This window comes from Crocuta crocuta, unplaced genomic scaffold, assembly GCF_008692635.1.
Source record: "Crocuta crocuta isolate KB4526 unplaced genomic scaffold, BGI_CrCroc_1.0 scaffold121, whole genome shotgun sequence".
In the NCBI taxonomy this organism is placed as follows: Eukaryota; Metazoa; Chordata; class Mammalia; order Carnivora; family Hyaenidae; genus Crocuta; species Crocuta crocuta.
The window spans coordinates 4,404,637-4,415,210 of NW_027528608.1; the positions used below are offsets into that span (position 1 = coordinate 4,404,637).

At 40.8% G+C, this 10,574-nt stretch overlaps 1 long non-coding RNA gene across 1 annotated transcript in view; it reads right to left on the reverse strand.

Moving 5' to 3' along the window:
• The window catches only part of LOC144223887 (uncharacterized), a 78,307-nt gene extending 75,532 nt beyond the window's left edge, over nt 1-2,775 (reverse strand). The window contains exon 1 of the long non-coding RNA XR_013332858.1: nt 2,731-2,775. This is a non-coding gene — a long non-coding RNA (uncharacterized LOC144223887). The remainder of the gene's footprint in view (nt 1-2,730) is intronic.
• Nucleotides 2,776-10,574: the final 7,799 nt, after the last annotated feature.

A 10,574-nucleotide genomic window follows, 5' to 3' on the forward strand; every position in this document is an offset into this window, starting at 1 on the left:
GAGTTGTGGGGTAATTTGTTACCCAGAAATTGGTAACTAGTACAAGAAACACCTGATAAAATTAGAAGTTTCAAATAGAACTCTCCATTCTACAGAAATATACTGCTAATGAAAATGATCTGATTATTCTTTTCATATGTCTGTATGAAATTATCAGGTAAATCTATTAGACATGAAACAAAGATAGGAGTGGAAAGTTTGTATGTGGTTTTAAATGAGAGACAAAGACAACCAGAGATTAATATTGGAATACTGCAGAATGCATGTCCAGGGGAACATGTCAAAGTCCACTTCTGGATAATTCCTAAGTTTACGTTTTAACACACCCTTTTTCAAAACAAAGCATTTCATTCATTTATTCAATGAATATTTATTAGATACCCACCATCTTCTGAATGCTAAAGATACAGTGATGAACCAAACTGACAGTTCCCCTCCTCTGAGAGCCTACAGTGAGTGAGAAAATATAAAAAGAGAAAAACAGTAAGCCAATGAGGCTCAAAAATAAGAAAATCATCTCAGTGGACAAGGTACAGACAGACACAGCGGTGGCAAGGGGCCAGCCACCAGCACTGGCAGCCGGAACTCAGTTCCTATGGGATAAAAGAGTCTTGCCTTCTGCAACATGACAGTCCCAAGCCAAACTTGAGTCTTAAGTCTCTTTGTCTTAAAAAGAAGCTGAAAAAGACAGCTGCCAACTGAGGCTAGGGGTCCTGTCTTCACAAAAGTCTGTGGGTCTGGGGAGGTGAAGAACAGAGGATTCGACCCAAGCTGGACCCAAGATTCCCCAATATGATCAAGGGCAGCCAGGTATCCTAAGATGATCTGGTCCTGGGCTGGAGGCTGACAGAGGACATGTGACGGCAACTCTAAAACCATAAAACGACCAGACAGGAAGGAAAGAGAAAAGTCACCTGCAAAACTGTACATCTATTGAAGCAAAACATGTGCCGCTGAAATTAAACGTAACCACAGCCTCTGAAGTCCACTTAAAATGTTTTGCCTACACAGAAGAAAAGCTACACTGTTTCTAAGGGAAATCTGTGGTTTGGTTTGTCATCTACTGAGTTTTTATTCTTGTTCCTCTGTGTTTAACAATTGCTATAGTAGGAAAACAAAAATTAGCAGCCTGCCAAGTACTTATGAGTCATGGCTGCTTTTGAGTCTATTCAGCTGACTAGCAGCTACTGTGCGGCCTGGGAGAGGATGGAGGGGCCAGCAGAAGTGGAGATGGCCCTCTCTTTAAGGGGAGAAACACTGTATCTCTTTTTTTTATTTTTTTTAATGTTTTATTTATTTCTGAGAAAGAAAGAGAGAGAGGCAGCATGAGCAGAGGGTCAGAGAGAGAGGGAGATACAGAATGTGAAGCAGGCTCCAGGCTCTGAGCTAGCTGTCAGCACAGAGCCCCATGTAGGGCTCGAACCCACGAACCGTGAGGTCATGACCTGAGCCGAAGTCAGACGCTAGTCGGACGCTTAACCGACTGAGCCACCTAGGTGCCCCAAGAGACACTGTATCTCTAAAGAACGGACAGAAATTTTCATAAAACAGCAGGTGTTCTCCCATATAGATTCTACTACTTGGAGACAAAAATGAAACAAGAAGTGTTTTGAGTCATAAATATGTTTTTCACAACTTGACCGTGTGAATAAAATAACAATTTCCTAACTGATGTTCAAGTTCAGGTATGAATAGAACACATCAGATTACCCTGGGTAACTTTTTATTTACTGTCATTTTTAACTTTTTTAAGTTTATTTATTTAGAGAGACAGGAAGAACAAGTGGGGGAGGGGCAGAGAGACAGAGAAGAGGGGGGGTGGGGGAGAGGTAGAGAATCCCAAGCAGGCTCTCACTGAGAGTGCAGAGCTGGACTAGGCGCTTGAACTCATGAACAGTGAGATCACCACTTGAGCCAAAACCAAGAGTCAAAGCTTAACAGACTGAGCCACCCAGGTGCCCCTCCCTGGGTAACTTTTGCCTCATCTATTAGTGAGGCAAATTAGTATCCAGGATCTAGCCATTTTATTCTTAAAAAGGCAATTGAAAAAAGGCAACTGAAGTAAATACCTACCCACAGTTTGACAAGAAAGTGGCCAGGAGACAATTCCATATAGTCAAGAACACAAGCTCTGAAGCCAGAATAATGAGATTCTGATCGTGACTGCCAAGTTACAGGTGTGAAATCTTTGGGAGGCAAAGTTGCCTCTCTGTGCCTCAGTTTCTTCACACACTCACGTACTATATTGACACGCATATATTACATTTTAAGGAGGTCTTCGCAAATGAAACTGAGTAGAACAATATTTTTATAAAAATATATTTTATTTTGTTTTGCATCACGAAAAACTTGGAAAACACGCCTTTATTTTGGCCGTCTAACGGAGCTACCCCTCAAGGACTCTTTCATTCCTAGATGGGGCTGAGGACTTCGTTGTTTTTAAATAAAGCTCGGGAAGGAAGAGCCGTATTTAAACCGAAAACTCCCCTCCCGGGAAGAAGCAAACCACTCAGGTGCTGCATCCGTTTTTCAACGGTGCCGCTGCAGCGCGGGCGAGGATGCAGAGAGCGTCCCCTGGGTAGTTGTCCCACTCCCGACAGGACTCTGTCCTAAGTGAGCAGAGGGAACGGGGGGAGAGCATCCCACTCGGTACCCACAACTTCCCACCATCCCCTCCCGTAGACCAGCCAGTGCATTTAAGGCCGGGGGCCAACGCCGCACCTCACTCACCTGCCACCATAAAGGTGCTCAGCGGACCACAGCGGCGCCTCCCCCGGGGCGTCTCGAGCCAGGAGGCGGGGCGAGGGGTGTGGCCGCGGCCGGGGCGGGGTTGAGGGCCAAATCACACCCACCGGACCTTGGGGCCGAATCCCTCCCCCGCCCACCTCACTGCGCCTGCGCCTGATAACGCGGGGCAGGCTGGGAGGTAGCGATGGCCTGGTGGTTGGTGCGGTGCCAAGTTACTTGTTGCGCGGTTGCGTCCTCAGCTCTTGTGCGGGCCGTCTGGGCGTCCGGCCTTCTCAGTTCCCAACCCCCAGTCAAGAGTGAACATAGCCCTCACCCGCTAAAATTTCCTTCGGCCCATTTGTAATCCCTCCTCCCAGGCAGTCTACTATGTAACTACTCCTTACGTAACCACAGATCTGCTTTTGGTCACTGTAGATTAGTTTGCATTTTATGGACTTGTATATAAATGTAATCATAAACCATATGCTTTGGAGGGGGTAGAAATCCAGCTCAGTTATTTCTAGATTCATCCATGTTGCTGAGCGTATCAGTAGTTCATTCCTTTTTACTACTGAGTAGTAGTCCAGTATATGGATATAGCGCCATTTGTTTATCCATTCACACATTGTTGGACTTGTAGGTTGTTTCCAGTTTGTGGCTCTAACAAAGCTATCGACATATTTGTGCAAGTCTTTATATGGGCATATGCTTTTGTCTGGATCAATACCTACAGTGAAATGGCTGTCACTATGATAAGTATATATTTAACTTTTTAAGAAAACTGCCAAATTGTTTTTCAAAGCGGTTGTTCTACTTCACATTCCCACCAACAGTGAGTGAGAGTTCTAGATTCTCCATATCCTCACCAAAACTTGTTGGACATTCCAAAAGATGTGCAGTAGGTGCAGCATCTCATGTAGGTTTAATTTGTGTTTGTGTAATGACTAATGAAGCTGAACATCCTTTCATGAGCTTATGTCATCCATGTATTCTTTTAGTGAAGTGTCAATTCAAATCTTTTGCCCATTTTTTAAAAATTGGGTTTCTCATTCTCTTACTAATCAGTGTTTCAAGTTCTTTACATAATTTGGATATGTCTTTTCAGATATGTGATTTGTGAATATTTTCTTCCAATCTGTGACTGGTCCTTTCATTCACTTAAAAGCATGTTTCAAAAGCAGACATTCTTAACTGTGACAAAGTTTAACTTACTTATTTTTATTTGTGTTTTTGGTGTCCTAAGAAATCTTTGCCTAACCCAAGGTCCTAAAGATTTTGTCTATTTTTTTCTCTACACGTTTCATAGCTCTAAATTTTAAACTCATGATCATGGTCTATGCTACATTTATTTACGTATATATTGCAAGAGATGAGGTAAAGTAAATTTTTTGCTAAAGATATCCATTTTTTTAGCCATTTGTTGAAAAGATTATCCTTTCTCCACTGAATTGCCTTTTCCACTTAGTGGAAAATCAGTTGGTTATATAAATGTGGGTTTATTTATGGAATCTATTCTGTTCACTGATTTATCTATCATGACATTGATAACATATAGTCTTGAATACTGTAGCTTTATAATAAGTCTTGAAATCAGATAATTTAAAATCTTCCAACTTTGTTCTTTCTTCCTCAAAGTGGTCTTGGCTATATGCTTTGCATTTCCAAATGAATTTTAGAAACAGTTTGTCAGTTTCATCAAAAAAACAAAACAAAACAAAACAAAACAAAAACAAAAAACAAAGCCTGCTGAGATTTTGATTGGAATCTATAGATTGGGATCTATAGATCAATCTACATCAGACCTTAAAAATATTGAGTCTTCCAACCTATGAATATGGTATACATCTCCATTTAAAAAGGTATTCTGTAATTTCTCTCAGAAATGTTTGTAGTTTTCAGTGTATAGGCCTTGCATATCATTTGTCAGTTTATCTCTAAGTTTTCATAGTTCTAGTGCTATTATAAACGGTATTATTTTTACGTGTTTATTAGTTTATTGCTAATATATAGAAATACAAATGATTTTTGTATGCATCTTGTAACCTGAAACCTTACTATTAGTTTAAGTAGTTTTTTTTTTATGTCTTTCTTTTTTTTATTTTGAGAGACAGAGAGCAAGCAGGGGAGGGGCAGAGAGAGGGGAGACAAAGAATCTGAAGCAGGCTCCAGGCTCTGAGCTGTCAGCACAGAGCCCAATGTGGGGCTCGAACCCATGGACTGTGAGATCATGACCTGAGCCAAAGTTAGACGCTTAACCGACTGAGCCACCCAGGCACCCCTTAAGTAGTTTTTTATATATACCAAAAGATTTTCTATATAGACAGTCATTTCATCAATGAATAATAACCATTTTGTTCTTCCTTTCTAATCTGGATGACTTTTACTTCCTTTTCTTACCTTACTGCCGTATCTAGAAGCTCCAGTATCATTTAATGAGGAATGGATAGTCTTTTCAATACAAATATGGCTAGGTCGGTTGAAAATTTATATAAGAAAACATGAGGGGCGCCTGGGTGCCTCAGCTGAGCTGGGCAACTTTGGCCCAGGTCATGATCTCAAAGTTCGAGCCCCACATCAGGCCATATGCTGTCAGCACAGAGCCTTCTTTGGATCCTCTACCCCACCCTCCCCTGTCCATGTGCATGTGCTCTCTCTCTCTCTCTCTCTCAAAAAATCAGTAAACATTAAAAATTTTTAATAAAAAAAGAAAACATGAACCTTGACCTCCACCTCACACCATACACAAAAATTAATTTGAGAAGCATATGAAAGATAAGACAATATTAGTATCAAAGAAAACATAAGAGACCATGTTAATGGGTAACAGCAGGCAAAGATTTCCTTCACGGGACACAAATAGCTGTAACCATAGACGACTAATACATTAATTCAATTTAATTTATAAATTAAATAAGTTTAACTTCTACATTAATTAAGTTAATAAAATTTCTACTCATCAAAAGATACCATTAAGAGGGGCGCCTGGGTGGCTTAGTCGGTTAAGCGACTGACTTTCGCTTAGGTCATGATCTCGCGGTTCGTGGGTTNCATTAAGAGAATGAAAAGGTAAGGGACAGGCCGCAGGAGATGTTTGCAAAACATATATCTGACAAAGGGCTCCTATAAATTAATAAGAAAATCCCTGGATTAATTTTAGGGAAGGGGAGAGACAGAAGACTTGCACTCACCTTCACAAAAGAGAAGATCCAAATGGCCAATAAGCAGATAAAAAGGCATACAACATCATTAGGTCAACAAGGAAATGAAAATTTAAACCACAATTGATTTACCACTATAAAGCAACGCTCTCAACCTCCCACCATACTGCAACCAGTCTGGAAAATTGGCAGCATCATTAAAGCTCAATATACATATAAATATCCGTATATGTGTCCTATGACCTAGTAGTTCCATTTCTGGGTATATTCCCCATACAAATGAATGCTTATGTCCAGAGAAAGGCATGTAGAAGAACGTTCATGGAAGCTTTATTTGTAATGACAAACCTAGAAACAAGTCCAATTCCATCAACAATAGAATGGGTGACCATATTTTGTTATACTCATATAATGAGACACTATTGTATGCTGTGGAATTCTACAATAATGAAAAAGAACTAACCACTGCTGCATGCGAGCATATGGATGAATATCACAAATAAAATGCCGATCAAAACTACCCAGCCACAAATATTACGTCTGTATGATTCTATTTATATGAAGTTCATAAAGAGGCAAAACTGACCCATGGTTATTTTTTTTAATGTTTATTTATCTTTGAGGAATAGAGAGAGAGAGAGAGAGAGAGAGAGGGCATGAGTAGGGGAGGGGCAGAGACAGAGAGAGAGACACAGAATCCAAAGCAGGCTTCAGGCTCTGAGCTATCAGCACAGAGCTCAAAGCAGGGCTCGAACCCGTGAACCACAACACCATGACCTAAGCCATAGTCAGACGCTTAACCAACTGAGCCACCCAGGCACCCCTGACCCATGTTATTTTTATTGGGGATTGATAACAACTGGGACAAGTACAAGCAAACTTATTGGGGTACCAGAAGTGATCTATATCTTCGTGTGGTGGCTAAGCAAAGATATACACGTGCAAAAAGACGCTGTGTTCTACACATAAGATTCATGTGTTTTAGGTGCACAAGTTACATCAGCATAAAAAACAACTAAGTATCTGTTTCTCAACATAATTCAGTTCTACTGATATGTATGCATATTTCTGAGCCAAAGTCACACTCTTGACACTGTAACTTTCTAGCAGGTTTGATGTTTACAAAACAAGTCCAATTGTTCTTCTTTCAAAAATGTCCTGCACAGGTATACTTCCAGGTGAACTTTAGGATCAGTTTTTCAAACTCCTTAGAAAAATCCTCTTAGGATTTTTATTGGAATTATGCCATATTTCTAGTTTATTTGGAGAGCACTTAAATCTCTACAATATTGACTCTTTCCATCCAGTTAGCATGGTTCATTTATTCAGGAATTTCAGTCAAGTTTTAAGGTATTTTTCATGTAGTGCTTGAATATGTTTGGTATGTTATTATTATGTACATGATATATATTAAGTAATTATGATTTCTGTCACTATCATAAAAAATATAGTTAGCCTATTACATTCTGTAATCATTGCTGGTACATTAAAAGGCTTTTAAAAAATATGTATCTGCGGGCGCCTGGGTGGCTAGTCGGTTGAGCGTCTGACTCTTGATTTCAGCTCAGGTCATTGTCCCAGGGTTGTGGGATCAGGCCCCACATCAGGCTCCATACTCAGTGGAGCCTGCTTGGGATTCTTTCTCCCTCCCTCTGCCCTTCTACCTCCCTTTTCTCTCTCTTTCTCAAATAAAAGAGATAGATAGATAGATAGATAGATAGATAGATAGATAGATGATAGATAGATCAATCTGGCCATTTTGATGAGCTTCTTCATTCATTTTCATTGAACAAAGTACTATAGTTTTTCTTCATTGAACTTTTTTAACCTCTAGGTATAAAGTATTAAACCTTTTCTCCGTTGTATGAGAGTCTGACTTTTAGCTAATTTTCTCTGTTTTCCTGGAAACAGATAAAGATGGTATGTGTCAACTATGTTACTTGGCAACATTGCTTGGTTTGTAACTTTTATCTGGACTGGGAGTCACTGTAGCCTTGGGTCCCTTTTCTAACCTGCAAGTCCCTTGTGGGGACCCTGAAGGCCATGCCTTTACAGTTGTTTCCAGAGATATCATTTGCTAGGGGGCATGTAATCAGGGCAACTTGTGCACCTGCCCAATGTAGATCTTGTCTTCTTGCACCTGAGCCATCTGCTGAGTGAACTGTTACAAAGATTCTGGCACTGCCTTGGTAGCATGTGATGTTCCTGTCCTATATTTTCTGAATAGTGTCATGTGTGGCCTCCAGTAGTCTTAGAAGTCTGAATGTTAGGCTGAATCTAAGAAGACTTACCCATGGGCATTGCAGGGTAATGGCAGCAGTACGGTAGACCTTCAAATCCTCAATTTAGTTCAACCAATGGACTATGAGATAAAGGAACTGGAAAGGAAATGCTAACAAGGCACTGAATGCCTGAGTGGAAGAGTACTTTTACCCCTTCTCTGATGTAGAAAACTTTGAGGCATGTGACAGGGGACAAACCCCAGTGGGGCAGTTGCGGATTGGAGTAAAACCAAATTCATACGGAGAGGAAACACTGCTGATTGTCCATGAAAGGGACCTGGCCAGAAACCCAGGTGGGCTACAGCAATGGATTCCTATCTGGCTGGGTGAATGTTGAGGGGGGCCTAGATGACAAGATAATGAACGCAAAGACCCCATACTTGTGATAAACTAGGTGGTACCACCATGTTGACTCCAACTTCATTCAAACTTTTACCTACATGGAGGTATGTTTGAGAGCACCCAAGGGAGTAAAGGGAAAAGACAGACACACGGCTGTATGGTAGCCATCAGGTGCAAGCAGGACTACAGTAAAAACAGAATTGAGGTCACCAATAAAAGGTTAAAGGGATGTGTAAAGGGATAACCCCAGGCCAGCCCCAAAGTCGGACAAAAACTATGGACTGAGTGCCTGAGTGAATTTAATGCCACGCTAGAGCCCGACCAGTGTCCTCTGCTGCCACCTAGTGAAAAATAGATGGGAATGAAAAGATTTTCTAAAGTTCCACACAGATTTTTTAAAGCAACAATTGGTTATTTTAAGGGCCCAAGCTATACTTTCAGACTGGATAAAATTCTCGGTTTAACAGGGTATGGGGTGGGGAGATGGTTTTTCTTAAAAGTTTAAATAAATATCACTGTAGCATGTTGTTTGTTACAAACTAGCATGTAATGCCGTTTGATGTAAAATTCCTAGAATTCCCAGAATAAAAAGGGTATCGTAGGCCCTATAAAGACCGATGACCAAAGACCAGTCCAGTTGCATAGAATATGGAGGGGACATCCTTACCCCCCTGGGTAATATAAAGACCAAAAGATGTGCCTACTTGTCCTTTTCTTTGTTAAAAGTGTCCAACAAAGTCATAGGGGTTGATGCCTGGCAAAGGTTTAACAAAACGCTTCTGCATGAGAATCTGATCCTGGTTTCTTTCCCTGAGAGTATCGTATGTCAACTATGTTGCTGGACAACATTGCTTACAGTAAAAATCATCATTGGTAAATTGCATCTGGACTGACAGACTTATAAATACCTGAGGGAGAAACCACTGTTTTGGGTTTCCTGAGTGTGGAGCTCTTATAACTGGGCATGTCCCCTGCACAGACCCTGGAAGCTCTGCCTCCAGAATTATTGTGAGATCGCCTCCCGGGAGGCATGCGCATTGAAATCAGACCTGCTCTCGTAAAGGCCAGATGTGGATCTCACTTCCTTGCACATACTGCGTGAACTATGACAGGCACGCTCACTGCAAAGAGCAGGTCTTCCCTGCTGACTGCTGTGGTTCTTGCGCCATACCCTTCTCAGTAGGCTGAGCATCGCCTGTGGTCACCCTGTGAGCCTGAGTCAGCCTAAGATCACCCCTGATGGGCCTTGCATAGGGAGTTGCATCAGCCGCCAAAATGACTTTTTTTCCTTTTCCTTTCTTTAACTGTATTACCTTTTCATTTGTAACTTGTTATAATTTGTTGAATTATAGTGAATATAATGGTGGGGGAAAGGGGTTCAGTGGCAGAAGAACTCCTAGAAAACTTCACAGGGATTCACTGCTAACATTTTGCCACGTTTGCTTTATTTTATTTTTATTTTCTCTCTACATGTATTATTATTATTGTTATTACTATTATTATTTGAGAGCAAGTTGCAGCCATCATATCCCTTTACTCTTAAATACTTCATTGTGAATATTCTAAAAACAAGACATCTACTTGCATAATCACCATATAATTCTTTTTTTTTTAATTTTTTGTGGATTTTGTTTTTTTTTTAATATTTTTATTTATTTCTAGGAGAGAGAGAGAGAGACAGCGTGAGCAGGGGAGGGTCAGAGAGAGAGGGAGATACAGACTCTGAAATAGGCTCCAGGCTCTGAGCTGGCAGTCAGCTCGAACCCACAAACCGCGAGATCATGACCTAAGCGAAAGTCGGACGCTTAACCGACTAAGCCACCCAGGCGCCCCAATCACCATATAATTCTTAAAGCAGGAAATCATATTAATACAAAGCTTTTACCTAATTGACAGACCTATGAAAATTTCACCAATTATTCCAATATTGCACTTTATAGTGTATATTTTCCTGGTCCCAGATTCCATCTTATATTCGTCACATTGCTTTTGTTTGCCTTGTATCTCTATTCCTCTTTAGCTGGGAATAGCTCTTTAATCCTTTTGGTTTTTTTCTGTCCTTCAT